We start from the raw sequence: 18,418 nt of genomic DNA on the forward strand, positions 1-18,418 counted from the left end.
TAGGAGCAAATACCCATAGCAAACCTCTCCTGCTCTGGACAGTTGCTGACATAGACAGAGGTGTCAGCAGAGAGCACTGTGGTAAGACAGAAAAGAACAACTCAACTTGCTCTGTAGTATACAACAGCTGATAAGTACTGGATGAGTTAAGATTTTTTTAATAGAAGTAATTTACAAATCTATTTACCTTTCTAGCACCAGTTCATTTGAAAAAATAGTTTTCCACCGGAGTACCACTTTAACCCCTTAAGGACCCAGGGCGTATGGGTACGCCCTGGCTCCTTGGTACTTAAGGACCCAGGGCGTACATGTACGCCCGTGGGAATTCCGGTCCCCGCCGCGAGCCGGGTGGGGACCGGACTGGGATGCCTGCTGAAATCGTTCAGCAGGCATCCCGAGACAATGCCCACAGGGGTCCTGAGACCCCCCCCCCCCATGTCTGCAGTGATTTGCGGCGATTCCGGTCATACGGGTGATATGTGTGACCCGATGACCCGGAGTTAGATGGTGATCGGTGGTGTAGCAATTACCTCCTGTAGCTGGGGGGAGGTGGCAATCCCGTCACCCCCCCAGGAGCGCTGCTATTGTCCCCTTCTCTCGGTTCTGCTCGCCAACCGTGTTCAGTCAGTGGGCAGAGATGAGAGAGTGAGCCAGGGACCCCCACCCTCTGCCGAGATCTGTTCCCCTCAGGGCTGAAGAAGTGTCCATTAGTCAAGGGTGAGTTTGTCTGCAGGGACAGGTAGGAGGTTGAAAAAAAAAAGTTAACATTTTTTTTTACCCTCCCCCACTATCCCCTAATATAGCCTCAAGGATCCGCCGCAGATTTTTCAGCGTGACCCGGGCCCTATTAGGGTTTCAGAGTGCTGCATTTGCCCCCCCCCCCCCCTTTTTGAGTGATCCCGTCTATGACCGGCTTTACAAAGTGAGGCCGGTCATAGATCACTTTGGGGCCAAATTTTTTGAAGGCCTAAGTACCACTGAGGGAGCTCTTGGTAGATGAGTCTCTTATCAGTTTTAAGGGGAGAATCATCTTCCGCCAGTGTATTCCCTCGAAGCGGGCGCGGTATGGCGTGAAACGCTACTTTGCGAGAGTACCTTACGTATTGTACCCCCAGAATGTCCCCTCACTCTGGGTGTTAGCGGGAAACCCGTTTGGGACCTTGGGACCCATTGCTGGATAAGGGTTACCACGTGTACGTGGACAAGTTTTTTACCAGCATCCCTCTGCTCACATCCCTTGCCACCAGATCCACGTCCGCTTGTGGGACCGTGCAGAAGAACCAGAGAGGCCTCCCTCTAAATTTACTCCAGACACCTATGCCCAAGGGTGAGTCATGAGCCCTTACCCATGAAAACGTATTGCTGGTCAGGTATAAGGATAAGAGGGATGTCCTTATGCTGACCATGATTCATAGTAACGGCAGCTCACCTGTCCCTGTGCGAGGTACCACAACAACGGTCCTCAAGCCTGATTGTATTCTGGACTACAATCAGTATATGGGGGGAGTTGATCTCTCTGATCAAATCCTCAAGCCATACATGGCCATGTGGAAAACACGGATATGTTACAAAAAAGTTGCGGTCTACTTGGTACAGGTTGCCATGTACAACTCTTTTGTACTGTCCCAGCACACTGGCAACACAGGGATATTCCTCCAGTTCCAAGAAGAAGTCCTAAGGGCCCTGATATTTTTGGCGACAGGGAAAGAGCAGGCCGGAGTTCCCAAGGAACTGAAGTAATAGGTGCCAGGATCGTCCCAGGCCAACACTTTCCAGGTGAAGTCCCCCACACAGGAAAGAAGGGACGATCCCAGAAAAAAATGCAGAGTGTGTTACAACAGGGGGATACGGAGATCGGGGCAAGTTTCACACCACCACTCAATGTGACACTTGCCCCGATCATCCGGGCCTCTGCATTAAAGGGGTATTCCAGGCCAAAACTTTTTTTTTATATATCAACTGGCTCCGGAAAGTTAAACAGATTTGTAAATTACTTCTATTAAAAAACCTTAATCCTTCCAATAGTTATTAGCTTCTGAAGTTGAGTTGTTGTTTTCTCTCTAACTGCTCTCTGATGACTCACGTCCCGGGAGCTGTCCAGCTCCTATGGGGATATTCTCCCATCATGCACAGCTCCCGGGACGTGACATCATCATTGAGCAGTTAGACAGAAAACGTGGTCATCAATTCAGGTCATACACAGGAGAATCAAGCAGGTACAGGGGATGAGGCAGAAGCAGAGGGTTAGGATAGCAGGCTGAGGTCAGACATGGGTATACAAATCAGAAACAAGGGAACAGCCACCTTCGCCTGTAGTCATTACAATATTGCTCAGGCACAACCTTAAATAGGTGGTGCCTGTCAGGGATTGGAGGAGGAGAGGATTCAGGAGCGCTCAATGGCTCTATATGAGGAGACATGTGCATGCTTGTGGCCCCTATAGGACACAGCAGAAACTGTCAGAGCACACAAAGAAAGGGCAATGCAGAAGAAAGGGATGTGCTGAGCCTTCAGCAAGGCGAGGAAGCTGCATGCACAGTATGGTACTGAAAAGCAGCGGTACATGCCACACACCGGCTAACTCTATTCCAACTACATTCTTGCATTCTTGACAAATCTCAGACATGGCACGTGTGTTTTAATGTTACAAAATGACATAGTGGCACAGCCTACTTGTTATTTTTATCATGTCATAGTCTTCTTGTATCTCCACTGTCTACAGATAAAAATGTTGTGTCCCAGGACAAAACGTGGTTCTGTACAGTTCCAAAAGTCCCCTCAGGCAGGGCCGGATTAACGTAGGGGCAGATGGAGCAGCAGCTCCAGGCCCCTGTGTTAAAATAGGCCCAGTGGCCCGCACAAACGGCCCGCACAAACTGACCGGCGCCCGCGACAATCAAGCCGTAAACTCCCGACCCGCAGGCCATTTGCGGCCCGGGGAATGAAAGTTTGTGGCCCGCACCAGGAATGTGAAATTTGTATTGCCCGACGCTCGGGACATTCAGTTCCGGGCGCCGGGCAGGTAATTTCTTCAGGCATTTAACCCTGCTTCCGGCGAGCAGTGTTAAATGCCGGAAGGCTTCACTTATCCCGCCTCCGCCTCCCGGTCTCCAGTTGGCCGGCCCGAGTCTGATTAGGCCTCCGTAGACCCGCGCAGGACGTCAGTGACGTCACTCGCCCCGGGGAGGAGAAGCGCAGCACAGGACAGATAAGTGTGTCTATATGTGTGTGTGTATGTTTATGTGTGTATATGTGGGGGGAACGACGACGACAATGCTACCTAATGTGGAGTGCCTGCTACTACCTAATGTGGGGAACCTGCTACTACCTAATGTTGGGAACCTGCTACTACCTAATGTGGGGAACCTGCTACTACCTAATGTGGGGAACCTGCTACTACCTAATGTGGGGAACCTGCTTCTACCTAATGTGGGGAACCTGCTACTACCTAATGTGGGGAACCTGCTTCTACCTAATGTGGGGAACCTGCTACTACCTAATGTGGGGAACCTGCTACTACCTAATGTGGGGAACCTGCTACTACCTAATGTGGGGAGCCTGCTACTACCTAATGAGGGGAGCCTACTACTGCCTAATGTGGGGAACCTGCTACTACCTAATGTGAGGAACATGCTACCTACCTAATGTGGGGAACCTGCTAATACCTAATGTGGGGAACCTGCTACTACCTAATGTGGGGAGCCTACTACTACTTAATGTGGGGAGCCTGCTACTGCCTAATGTGGGGAACCTGCTACTACCTAATGTGGGGAACATGCTACCTACCTAATGTGGGGAACATGCTACCTACCTAATGTGGGGAACATGCTACCTACCTAATGTGGGGAACATGCTACCTACCTAATGTGGCGAACATGCTACCTACCTAATGTGGGGAACATGCTACCTACCTAATGCTCCCCCCCAGAAGTAGCACCTCCATCATCCATAAGCTCATGCTATTACCACACAAGGGTAGGGGGAATGGGGGGGTTGCTGGTAGATGATGAGGGTGCTACTTCTGGTGGGGGGTGTTGCTGGTGGATGATGAGGGCATTATATGTAAGGGGCGCATGATGGGGACATTATATGTAAGGGGCGCATGCGGCCCAGCCTCACTTAGCTGCTACCTCCAGAGTTTGAGACCCCTGCTCTATCACATCCGTGCTGCCAGTGGCAGATCCAGGGGGGGAGCAACAAGGCAATTGCTCCCTGAGATTGTTGCCCCTCATGTACTATAGAATGGTGGAGCGGGAGCTGTCAGCTGTCCCGCTCCACCACTCCATCACATTTCTCACACGCTGCTGCATTCTTGCAGTGTGAGCCGCAGGGACGCAATCCATGGCAGGCCGGTGCGATGACGTCACATCATCGCGCCGGCGCCCCCCGGAGATCATGTCCCCGCAGCTCTCACACTGCAAGAACAGAGCAGCGTGTGAGAAATGTGACAGCTGGAGAGAGGTGCTCGGGTGCTGTATGGTACAGGGGAATTATTAAAACTTGGGGGGAGGGGGGGGGGGGAAGTGTGCATGGTCAGAAAAGGGCAAATTATATGTGAGCAGCACATAACAGGGGCATTATATGTGAGGGGCACAGGACAGGGGGTATTATATATGAGGGGCACAGAACAGGGGGCATTATATATGAGGGGCACAGGACAGGGGGCATTATATGTGAGGGGCACAGGACATGGGGGCATTATATGTGAGGGGCACAGGACAGGGGGAATTATATGTGAGGGGCACAGGACAGGGGGGCATTATATGTGAGGGGCACAGGACAGGGGGTATTATATATGAGGGGTACAGGACATGGGGCATTATATGTGAGGGGCACAGGACATGGGGGCATTATTTGTGAGGGGCACATGTCAGGGGGCATTATATGTGAGAGGCACATGACAGCCCCCCCCCCCTGTCATGTGCCCATATAATGCACCTATAATGCCCATATAATGCACCTATAATGCCCCCCTGACATTTGCCCCTTACTTATAATGCCCCCCTGTCCTGTGCCCCTCACATATAATGCCCCATGTCCTGTGCCCCTCACATATATTGCCTCCTGAGGGGGGAGGACATGGTGTATTATATGTGAGGGGAACATATATATACTTTGATAAAAAGGCCCATCACAATCTTTAGCACCAGGCCCATGATGCTCTTAATCCGGCCCTGCCCTCAGGTAGAGTCCCTCAAGTCCACAGGGCTCTCCTGCAGGATCCCCATGCGTCATTATTATGATTTCTATTGTACATTAATTCTGTATGTTTATTTCAGGTATTGTACAGTGAATATAAGCTATGTACAAATGTTATTAGGATGTTTCAACTGTATAGGACCTTCCTAAGGTCATGTGACATGGTCATGTGATATGTGATCACCTGATACCCAGAGTTCCAGAGGCACAGGTAGCCACAGGCAACCAGCTACCAATGGGCTTTAGTCCAGCCCCCTGATATAAAAAGGGCTGTAGTCTCCACACTAGTTCTCTTGGTTCCTGCTCTTAGTTCCTGGAAGGTAGACAGTCCTGTACAAGTTCAGTCCAGCTAGGCCAAAGCCTACAAGTCTGTTGCCACATGTAATCTGTAAGTCTCATCTATGTCTACAAGTCAAGTCTCTACTGTCCCTACCAAAGTCATGACAGTAGCACAGTGGCCTGCATCATCATTATTACCACTACAAGTCCAAGCAAGCCTGAGAGGATCCCTGTGTCCCGGTCTCCTCTGTGGAAGTTGGCTCTCTGTAAGGACTGTTATACTGCCTTCTTCAGTAAAGTTCCAGTTGCATCAAAACCCTGCTTTGGACTCTCATTTAATATATGCCGTTTCCGGGTTGGTTGTCGGTGGTGCCCTACACCAAACAACCACATCCTGGCGTCACGAACACTACAAGGGATTATACTACCATCTGTCCCTAGGCTATTACCACCTGCCCCTACTACTACCTGCACTACACCACCCGGGTACCACAAAAACAATGCAATGTATTGACATTTATATATTTTTTTTCCAGTGAGAATACATATGTGCAGAAAATTGCTATAGTTTAGGACCTGTAATCTTTAAGAATACAGGCAGATTTTTTCGCAGCTATACCATGGATCTCACCCCTGGACAGTAAAGTAAAAACCTTCGACTATTCTGCAAACAGCATGCATATATTGCAATGTTTCCTAACCAGGGTGCCTCCAGCTGTTGCAAAACTACAACTCCCAGCATGCCCGGACAGCCTTTGGCTGTCCGTGCATGCAGGGAGTTGTAGTTTTGCAACAGCTGGAGGCATGCTGGTTGGAAAACACTAATATACTGTATAGGTAGGGTGGGGCTGTTTAATGGCAGGAAGCTTGGAGGTGAGTTGCCTTGAGTCATAGATTTTCATTGACCTCATTACGTATGTTTACTAACTGTAAAATGGGGAACGGGCACAGCGGGTGAGTGTGTAGGGTCCACAGTAATAAGAATCATTTTCTTTTATCCAAAAAATCAAACAGTTCATCACATAGCACATTCCTAAAGCAACTCCCTGCATACCAAGCTCATGATAGGATTTACACATATCCAGCTTTAGCCTGAAGATTTAATGGAAAAAATAATTTTACTGACAGAGTTAATTCCAGGTGACATTTATTACTTGAAATTCATCTTGTATTAGACTTTGAAAACTGTTGTAAGAGGTTTTACATTAAAGGAGATCTCCGGCAAAATTTACAGGATAGGGGATAAGTAGATGATTCACTGGAGTACCCCTTTAAAGCTTGTCATATTACAGAAAAATAATGTAATAAAATAATGCTTCTATATGATAATCACTGGATCATTTGGATGCTTTAGGCTATGATCATACGTCAGAATTTCTACATGGAATTCCACATATAAATTCTGGATGAATTTATAGCCAATATAGCCGGCTCGTCCTAAGACAACAAGCGGTGTATGACGAGGGTTCCCTACTCGAGCCCGCGTCATTCCGGCCCCCAGCTGATTCCTGCAGCTGGGGGCCGGCGTTAATAGCCGACATGCCGTGATTGCCGTGGGTGGCTATTAACCCTTTAGATTGCCGCTGTCAAAGTTGACAGCGGCATCTAAAGGGACATTTAAACCATCACTGGTGGTCCACTTCTGAGGTAGCCTGAGGGCTTACCTCTCCTTCATTGCCGGCTCCTGCGCTGAGAATGATAAAGACTGGCAGGGCCAGGCTTTATGTAACAGCGTGCGCTCCGGCCACTTCTCCTGGCCACGAGCGTACTGTCCCTCTCTCCCCTGTTGCCGACAGGGCTGGGATTTGCATCGCCGGGACGTGCCTGCATGCGAGTCCCAGCCCGTCACTTACCCTGCTCTCCTGCTTCAGGAACTCAGCTCCGCCGCGCGCGTCCCCGTCTACAAGGGTGTGCGTGGCGGAGCTCTGAGATTTAAAGGGCCAGTGCGCCCATAATTAGTATCTGCACCTGACACCACATAATAAGTTCCTGCACCTCCCACACCCCCCTGTGGGATCTTCAGGGCCTATTGCCTGAGAGAAAGCGTACCCTTTTGCCAGTTTGTCATACCCGTGTACCCAGACCTTCCCGCTACGTTTCTTGACTACGAACCTTTGCCGCCTGCCTTGACCTTCTGCTACGTTGACTACGCCACAGCCTCATCCTTCTGTACCTCGCCTTGCCCAGTTACCTGTGTGGTCGAGCAGTGTCGACCTGGGTGTCGCCTGCCGCAGCAAGCCCATCCTTCCTTGCGGCGGGCTCTGGTCAAGACCAGCCGCACCTTAGACTCCGCTCCCCGATACGGTCCAAGTCATCGCCACACAGGTAGAGGATCCACATCCTGTTCCAGACCGCCCACATTCAGGTTCGTGACACTTTATCAATTGAGCACACGGATCAATGTGGCCTATGAAACCACATTGATCTGTATGAGGAATCTAATGATTCCTCCTAAAAGTCCCCTAAGGGGACAAAAAGTGTAAAAAAATAAATAAATAAAAATAAAAGTTAAATGAAAAGTTTTAAAAAAACACCCATTAACCCCTTCCTTATTAAAAGTTTAAATCACCCCCCTTTCCCCAAATTCCATATAAAAAATATGTAACCATAATAAAAATAAACATATGTGGTATCGCCGCGTGCGTAAATGTCCAAACAAAAAGAATATATCGTTAATTAAACCGTATGGTCAATGGCATACGTGCAAAAAAATCCCCAAATCCAAAATAGCGTATTTTTGGTCACTTTTTATATCATGAAAAAAAATGAATAAAAAGTGATCAAAAAGTCAGATCAATACAAAAATGGTATCAATAAAAACTTCAGATCACGGCGCAAAAAATTAGCTCTCATACCACCCCGTACACGGAAAAATAAAAAAGTTATAGGGGTCAGAAGATAATTTTAAACGTATTAATTTTCGTGCATGTAGTTATGATTTTTTTCAGAAGTACAACAAAATCCAACCTATATAAGTAGGGTATCATTTTAACCGTATGGACCTACAGAATAAAGAGAAGGTGTCATGTACTACGTAGAAACAAAAGCCCCCGTATATTTACGTCCTGCGCCGGCTCCCGCGATATGAAGCGGGATCGCGCCGCGATCCTGCATCATATCGCGTCGGTCCCGGCGCTAATCAACGGCCGGGACCCGCGGCTAATACCACACATCGCCGATCGCGGCGATGTGCGGTATTAACCCTTTAGAAGCGGCGGTCAAAGCTGACCGCCGCTTCTAAAGTGAAACTGAAAGTATCCCGGCTGCTCAGTCGGGCTGTTCGGGACCGCCGCGGTGAAATCGCGGCGTCCTGAACAGCTGATCGGACACCGGGAGGGCTCTTACCTGCCTCATCGGTGTCCGATCGACGAATGACTGCTCCGTGCCTGAGATCCAGGCAGGAGCAGTCAAGCGCCGATAATGCTGATCACAGGCGTGTTAATACACGCCTGTGATCAGGATGAGAGATCAGTGTGTGCAGTGTTATAGGTCCCTATGGGACCTATAACACTGCAAAAAAAAAGTAAAAAAAAAGTGTTAATAAAGGTCATTTAACCCCTTCCCTAATAAAAGTTTGAATCACCCCCCTTTTCTCATAAAAAAAATAAAACAGTGTAAAAAAAGAAATAAATAAACATATGTGGTATCGCCGCGTGTGTAAATGTCCGAACTATAAAAATATATCATTAATTAAGCCGTACGGTCAATGGCGTAGGCGCAAAAAAATTCCAAAGTCCAAAAAAGCGTATTTTGGTCACTTTTTATAACATTAAAAAATGAATAAAAAGTGATCAAAAAGTCCGATCAAAACAAAAATCATACCGATAAAAACGTCAGATCACGGCGTAAAAAATGAGTCCTCATACCGCCCCGTTCGTGGAAAAATAAAAAAGTTATAGGGGTCAGAAGATGACATTTTTAAACGTATAAATTTTCCTGCATGTAGTTATGATTTTTTCCAGAAGTGCGACAAAATCAAACCTATATAAGTAGGGTACCATTTTAACCGTATGGACCTACAGAATAATGATAAGGTGTAATTTTTACCGAAATATGCACTGCGTAGAAACGGAAGCCCCCAAAAGTTACAAAATGGCGTTTTTTTCCGATTTTGTCGCACAATTATTTTTTTTTTCCTTTTGCCGTGCATTTTTGGGTAAAATGACTAATGTCACTGCAAAGTAGAATTGGCGACGCAAAAAATAAGCCATAATATGGAATTTTAGGTGGAAAATTGAAAGGGTTATGATTTTTAAAAGGTAAGGAGGAAAAAACGAAAGTGCAAAAACGGAAAAACCCTGAGTCCTTAAGGGGTCAAGGGGTTAATGGGATTCTGCTGTCCCATTCGCACAGCATAATTTACAGTATGCTGCAGGAATTCTATTGAAGTGAATGGGCGATTCATTTCTGCAGAATTTACCGCATACTTTTCATGCAGAATTCTGTGCAGAAATTCTGCCGTATGATCATAGCCTTACATGTCTTTTTTATGTGTCTAGCTTCAATATTTTGCTCACAAATCACTCTGTTCTGCAGCTTACTCATTCTGACATCCATTGCTCAGGAATTGGCATGACCAAGGCAGGCACTGAGCCCAACCTCACTCACCGTGCATTCACTTCCTCCCTGAGTCTTTTGTGCTGTGCTGGGTCTCTTTATGCAATCACTTCAAACTGCTCTGTAACCTCTCTCTCTGTTTTCATGCTGCAGTCTGATTGACAGGACAGGAGTGAGCACACAGGAGTGCTAGTTCTGCCCTCGCTTCAGCTTGGACAAAGATGATGCAGCAGCTGGACAGGATTATGCATTATCAGGAGACAGCATAGGAGCAGGTTTAATAGACTGTTAAAACCCTGTGTACTGGATTGCGGCTAGTACACATTTTTGTGAATTTCACTTCATAACACCACTTTGTATGACCCCCTTCTCTGCAACTTTTGTGCACCTTTTCCTACCCATGCAACTTTTGTATGCCTTTTGAAAAGCAAGTTTTGTAAGCTAGGTCTATTCTGTTTTGTGTTTTTGGTGTAATTGAATGCTGTGCGATAAATCTGTGACTTCTTTTAGAAGAGTCGCACGTCATAAATCACTGACCACTGCAAAGTAAAAAGCAGATCTCGCATAAAACATCTGTTGAGTAAGAAATTGCGCAGGCTGGCGAACCACTAAAAGACGCACAAACAACATTTTGCAATGAAAATACACAATAAAACTTTTCTAAATCCCTTGATAAATTTCCCCCATGGTGCGGTGTCACAAGGCCTAGCTAGAAGTATCACTAGTCCACCACTGCCTGCTGTCTGCTGGCTACTACAGCTACCACCAGTTCACCACCCCCTAGCTGCTGCTACCAGCAAGGCCTTGACATACACAACCCATAATCCCCAAAAAAGGGAGCATTTGTTTCAGCTTTAAAAAAATATTTTTTTCTTCTTCACTATTTCAGCTGTTGCGACCCAGCTGTGTGTAACAGAGAATAATAAAGAGAAACATCATTGTCCAAGTCTGGAGTTATGGCTAGTAAAGTTCATGCAACACAATAAGATTAAATACAGGTCACGATTATTAGTAATTCAAAGGCAAAGTCAGGAAAAAAGTCTGGGTCAGTTCCAAAATAGCAAACATACCCCTTCACAAAAGAACAGGGATCACTGGGCCTTATTTTTCAGGCAAGACATAAAAGCTCTGAGCAGGTTCAAGTCATCACAGGTATTTGGTTGTAGGCTGAGCACCGGGAACTAACATCCCCCTATCCCTTCAAGATGATGCTCATTGCACAATGCTAGGGAGAGACAAGGATATTGGATAGGAGCAGAGGAAAACGGAACCTTGTGTAGGCGATGATCGCAAAATGCAGAACATTCAAACACAATTGTGTCAGGAAAAAGTGCCAGGAGGCAGTATATTTATTAATAAAATTCCAATGACGTGTTTCCGAGGGTATTTCCTCCTTCCTCAGATGCCAATGCCAATCTGAGGAAGGAGGCAATAGCCTCCGAAACGCGTCATTGGAATTTTATTAATAAATATACTGCCTCCTGGCACTTTTTCCTGACACAATTGTGCTTGAATGTTCTGGATTTTGCGATCAGTGTCTACACAAGGTTCCATTTTCCTCTGCTCCTTTCCTTATTGCATGGGACAAGATCTTATCCTCTCCTATTGGACCTTGGGCCTTGCAGTTGGCTCCTGTCTCCACATCAAGTACCCCTAAGGGGTGATATGTCTGTTTTATCTTCTATCTGGTGAGTGGCTAATTTAAAGAGACGTCGCTGCTCCAGTCCCTGCTGGGACCCTGGTGTCTAGGTTAATACACGAGGCGCTGTCCTCTCCCCTCTTTTTTTCTTTTTCTAAAGGATATTGGATGTCAGCTAGAAAGATAGGCACTGCAACCCCCCCACCCTTCCACCCCCAGGGCACTTACTTATTCCTCTCCAAACATGTACTAAACATACAGGATACAGGTGTAAGATAGGAAATTTAGATTGTGAGCACCAGGGCAAAGACTAATGTAAGTGATTAGAATCTCTGTATAGCACTGGGCTATATATTATAATACCTAGGTTAGGCTTCTTTAACATTGCCGTTAGTACACAGCAGTGTGACGGCCGCCGGGAGAACCGGGCAGAATAGCGGGAGAAAAATTACTGCATGTGCCGTCTTTTTCTCCCGCCATTCATACTGGCGCATAATAGTAAATGGGAGCCACCGGGACCCGTTGCTTGTCTTTGCTCCCCGTCATGAGAACGGCCATTAAAGTCAGGAAAAAAGAGAGGCTTTGATGGCAGTTCTCGAAGGGAAGCAATGGCAGTGTGAAAGGGGCCTTATACAGTAAAATTTTTATCGGTGGGAATCCGGCCTCTCAGAGATCTTTTAGGATTGTTTAATTGATGACTATCCTTAGGATAAGCCATCAATATCTAATCGATGGGGGGCAAATCAAGCAACCCCACCAATCAGCTTTTCTGCAGAGCCCCTGCACCCGGATGTAAATGGAGCCAGGAGCCTGCAGTTTTTGGGATCTGAGCTGCAGTAACCTGGTATAGTCACTATGGAGCAGAGGCGCCGGCTCTTTTCACAGTGAACATCCGGGTGAAGTGGCTCTACTGAGCAGATGATCATCCAGACACTCCACTGCTCAGGTATTGATGGCTTATCATGTGGGTAAGCTATCAATTTTAAAGTCCCCAAAAAAAAACATTGCCCAATACCCACTGATCATTGCTCTCTGCCTTTGTCTCAGCAGCCAAGCAATGGCCATTGTTTGGCTGATCGGCATGTTGTATATTATTGTATGTTGTTAAAAATAACACTCCTCGAAGGTAATGGTTGTGGTCGATAAACTGGCCACTAACATAGATAGAACATAAACATAGCTGTCATTAACTATCTCCTTCTAGGACTTGGATAGTATCTTCCAGACATCTCTGATACGTCTTTCAGTGAAGAAATGCTTTTGACTTGTTAAAGTGAGGACTCCCGAAAACTTGTTTCTGCAAAATACTGTTAGTCCAATAAAATGGGTATTACAAGATTCTGCAAATTTCTATGATTTGTAGGAGTTGTAGTTCTGCAACAGCTGGAGGTCCACATGCTGGGAGTTGTAGTTTTGCAAGAGCTTGAGGTCCACAGTTTGGAAACCATTGATCTAGGGTATCACAACAGTGGATACAGTGGATACCTACTATATAAATATAATAAAGAGTGTATTGTCTTATGGCAGTGTTCTTCAAACTGTGGACCTCCAGATGTTGCAGGACTACAACTCCCAGCATGCCCGGACAGCCAACAGCATTTTGGGAGGTGTAGTTTTGCAAGAGCTTGAGCTTGAGGTCCACAGTTTGGAAACCACTGATCTACCGTATCATAACAGTGGATACATACTATATAAATAAAATAAAGAGTGTCTTGTCTTATGTCCTATGATTTTTCATCTGTGTTACTGGACTAATACGGCTACTCCAAATTACTGTACTAAGAAAGAAGTGAGATCTATTGGACTGAAATCTAACTGGTCCCCGTTGACATGCTCCCAAAAGTTGGGGTCATATAGTCACATTGTGGCCTGCAACTTTACTTTTTCCAAATAAGGAAAGATTTGAAGGGCAAAAACCCAAACATTGCAAAAGAAAAAAATTGAAAAATCTAACATTGGTACACACTTTGCATTGTGGTGATGCTTAATATTTAGTAACATAGTTCATAAGGTTGAAAAAGACCAGAGTCCATCAAGTTCATCCCTAATGAGTCCCTACTGAGTTGATCCAGAGGAAGGCAAAAAACCCTCATACTAGAGGTAAAAATTCCTTCCCGACTCCAAATATGGCATCAGAATAAATCCCTGGATCAACGTTCTGTCCCTATAGATCTAGAATCCATAACCTATCAATAACTATCCAAAAATGCATCCAGACCCCTTTTGAACTCTTTTACAGAGTTCCCCATGACCACCTCCTCAGGCAGAGAATTCCAGTCTCGCTGCTCTTACAGTAAAGAACCCCCGTCTGTGCTGGTGTAGAAACCTTCTTTATTCTAAACGTAGAGGATGCCCCCTTGTTATAGATACAATCCTGGGTATAAATAGATCATGGGAGAGATCTCTGTACGGCCCCCTGATATATTTATACATAGTTATTAGGTCTCCCCTAAGCCTTCTTTTTTCTAAACTAAATAACCCTAATTCTGATAATCTTTCCCCATATTACTCTGGTTGCCCGTCTTTGAACCCTCTCCAGCTCCACTATATCTTTCTCGTACACTGGTGCCCAGTACTGTACACAGTATTCCGTGTGTGGTCTGACTAGTGATTTGTACAGCGGTAGAATTATTTCCTTGTCCTGGGCATATTGATGCACCCCATCATTTTATTTGCCTTGGCAGCAGCTGCCCGACACTGGTCACTACAGCTAAATTTACTATTAACTAGGGCTCCCAAGTCCTTTTCCATGTCAGTCATCCCAAGTGTTCTCCCATTTAATACATGATCCCAGCCCAGATTTTTCTTCCCCATGTGCATTACCTTACATTTATCAGTGTTGAACCTCATCTGCCACTTCCCAGCCCAAACCTCCAACCTATCCAGATCCATTTGTAACAGTGCACTGTCCTCTATAGTGTTTACCGCTTTACAGAGTTTAGTATCATCTGCAAAGTTTGTTACTTTACTATTCAACCCCTCTACAAGGTCATTAATAAATATATTAAATAGAACAGGACCCAAGACTGATCCCTGTGGTACCCCACTAGTAACAGTCACCCAGTCAGAATAAGTACCATTAATAACCACCCTCTGTTTCCTATCACTGAGCCAGTTACTTACCCACTTACACACATTCTCCCCCAGCATGATCCTTCTCATTTTATGCACCAATCTTTTATGTGGAACCATATCAAATGCTTTGCAAAAATCCAGATATACGAAATCTAACGATTCCCCCTGGTCCAGTTTGGAGCTCACCTCCTCATAAAAGCTGATCAGGTTAGTTTGACAGGACTATGCTGATATGGGGTCATACATTTATTTTTATTAACTCCTTGGGGACGGAGGGCGTATGCATACGCCCTCGCGTCCCGTCACTTAAGGATAGAGGGCGTATCCATACGCCCTCGGCATTTCCGATCACTGCCGCTCGCTGGGCGGTGATCGGACCGGGATGACTGCTGATATCTATCAGCAGGCATCCCGTTGCAATGCCTAGGGGGGTCCTGAGACCCCCCCCCCCCATGTCGGCGATCGTGGCAAATCGCTGGTTAATTCAGACCAGCGATTTGCCCGCGATCCAGGCCATTCGGGTCACTGGTGACCCGATCACCCGGAAAATAAGAATGATCGGAGCTGTCAGAGACAGTTCCGGATCATCCTAAAGCATAGGAGCGAGGTGGCAGTGTTGTCACCCCTCCTATCCCCTGCCATTGGTCGGTCAGGCTGACCACCAATGGCAGGAGGGGGGCGGGGTGTTAGAGTTCATTTCCCCCGCTCTGGCCACCGATTAGAAGTCGGTACAGAGCGGGGGAACACGGGTGGCGAGGGGTGGGAACATGGCCCGACTTTCCCGGACCGGTGGAGGCGGCGGAGGCGGCATCCACGAGCAGCAGTGGCAGCAGGAGAAGCGGCGGCCAGAAAGTGCGGCGGAGAAGGCTGCAGTGAAGATCGCGGTAAGTGGCCTTCTAAAAGCTGCAAAACTACAACTCCCAGCCAAAGGCTGTCTGGGCATGCTGGGAGTTGTAGTTTTGCAACATCTGGAGGGTCACAGTTTGGAGACCACTGTGTAGTGGTCTCTAAACTGTGGTCCTCCAGATGTTGCAAAACTACAACTTTTAGCATGCACTGACTGTCTGGGCATGCTGGGAGTTGTAGTTTTGCCACATCTGAAGAGGCACAGTTTGGAGACCACTATAAGGTGGTCTCTAAACTGTAGCCCTCCAGATGTTGCAAAACTACAATTCCCAGCATGGCCAGACAGTCATGGATGCTGGGCATGTAGTTCGGCAATATCTGGCCCTCCATATGTTGCAGAACTACAACTCCCAGCATGCCTGGACAGTCTGGGCATGCTTGGAGTTGTAGTTTTGCAACATCTGGAGGGCTACAGTTTGGAGACCACTACTTAGCAGTCTCCAAACTGTTCTTCCCCAGTTGTTGCATAACTACAGCTTTTAGCATGCCCAGACTGTCCAGGCATGCTGGGAGATGTAGTTCTGCAACATCTGAAGGGTCAGATATTGCAGAACTACACGCCCAGCATCCCTGACTGTCTGGCCATGCTGGGAATTGTAGTTTTGCAACAGCTGTAGGCACACTGGTTGGAAACACTGTGCTAGAGTCTGTTTCCTAACTCAGTGATTCCAACCCGTGTGCCTCTAGCTGTTACAAAACTACAACTCTCAGAATGCACTGACAGGCCGTACATGCTGGGAGTTGTAGTTTTGCAACAGCTGGAGGCACATTGATTGGAATCACTGAGCTAGAGTCTGTTTTCTAACTCAGTGGTTCCCCACCAGTGTGCCTAGAGATGTGGTAAAACTACAACTCCCAGCATGTACGGTCTGTCAGTGCATTCTGGGAGGTGTAGTTTTGTAACAGCTGAAGGTTTGGGGTGCCCCCCCCCATGTGAATGTATAGGGTGCATTCACACAGGCGGGTTTACAGTGGGTTTCCTTCTACAAGTTTGAGCTGCGCCAAATTTTCCGCCACAGCTCAAACTCCCGGCGGAAAACTTACTGTGAATCCCCGCCTGTGTGAATGTACCCTAAAAACACTACACTACACTAACAAATAATAAAAAGTAAAACACTACATATACACCCCCTTACACGTCGTCGTCGCCCCCCAAAAATAAAAATGAAAAAAGTCACATACGGCAGTGTTTCCTAAAGGGAGCCTCCAGCTGTTGCAAAACCACAACTCCCAGTATTGCCGGACAGCCATACTGTCCTGGAAGCCTGGGAGTCTTGCAACAGCTGGAGGCACCCTGTTTGGGAAACACTGCTGCACGGTTTTACTGTAGGTAACCGGGTCCGCCCCTATTGCAAATTCCTTATTTAGGCCTCAAATGCGCATGGTGCTCTTTCACTTCAGAGCCCTGTCGTATTTCAAGGCAACAGTTTAAGGCGACATATCGGGTATTTCCGTACTCGGGAGAAATTGCACTACAAATTTTGGGGCGATTTTTCTCCTTTTACCCCTTATGAAAAGGTAAAGTTGGGGGCTACACCAGACTGTTAGTGTAAAAAAAATTTAAACAATTTACACTAACATGCTGGTGTTGCCCCATACTTTTCATTTTCACAAGAGGTAAAAGGAGAAAATGACCCCCAAAATTTCTAACACAATTTCTTCTGAGTACAGAAATACCCCATATGTGTACATAAAATGCTCTGCGGACGAACTACATGGCTCAGAAGTAAGAGAGCGCCATGTACATTTGAGGCCTAAATTGGTGATTTGCACAGGGGTGGCTGATCGTTACAGCGGTTCTGACATGAACGCAAAAAAAAAAACACCCACATGTGACCCCATTTTGGAAAATACACTCCTCACGGAACGTAACAAGGGGTATAGTGAGCCTTAACACCCTTCAGGTCTTTGACAAATTTTCGTTAAAGTTGGACATGAAAATTAACAATTTGTTTTTTTCCCCCTGAAATGCTGGCGTTACCCCAAATTTTTCATTTTCGTAAGGGGTAATAGGAAAAAAGCCCCCCTCAAATTTGTAACCTCATTTCTTCTGAGTATATAAATACCCCATATGTGGAAGTAAAGTGCTCTGCGGGCGAACTACAATGCTCAGAAGAGAAGGAGCGCCATTGGGCTTTTTGAGAGAGAATTAGCCTGGAATTGAAGGCTATGTGTGTTTACAAAGCCCCCATGGTGCCAGAACAGTGGACCCCCTCCACATGTGACCCCATTTTGGAAACTACACCCCTCATGGAATGTAACAGGGGGTACAGTGAGCATTTACGCCCCACAGGTGTCTGAAAGATGTTTTGAACAGTCGTCCGTAAAAATGAAAAATGTAATTTGTCATTTGCACAGCCCACTGTTCCAAAGATCTGTCAAATGCCAGTGGGGTATAAATGCTCACTGCACCCATTATTAAGTTCTGTGAGGGGTGTAGTTTCCAAAATAGTATGCCATGTTTTTTTTTTTTTTTTACTTTTCTGGCATCATGGGGGCTTCCTAAATGCGACATGCCCCCAAAAACCATTTCAGCAAAATTCGCTCTCCAAAAGCCCAATGTTGCTCCTTCCCTTCTGAGCCCTATAGTGCATCTACAGAGCACTTTACATCCACATATGAGGTATTTCCTTACTCGAGAGAAATGGGGTTACAAATTTTGTGGGGCATTTTCTCCTATTACTCCTTGTGAAAATGAAAAGTTTTGGGTAACACCAGCATTTCAGTGTTAAAAATCAAATTTTTCATTTTCACGTCCAACTT

This window comes from Hyla sarda, chromosome 7 (assembly GCF_029499605.1).
Source record: "Hyla sarda isolate aHylSar1 chromosome 7, aHylSar1.hap1, whole genome shotgun sequence".
Lineage (NCBI taxonomy): Eukaryota > Metazoa > Chordata > Amphibia > Anura > Hylidae > Hyla > Hyla sarda.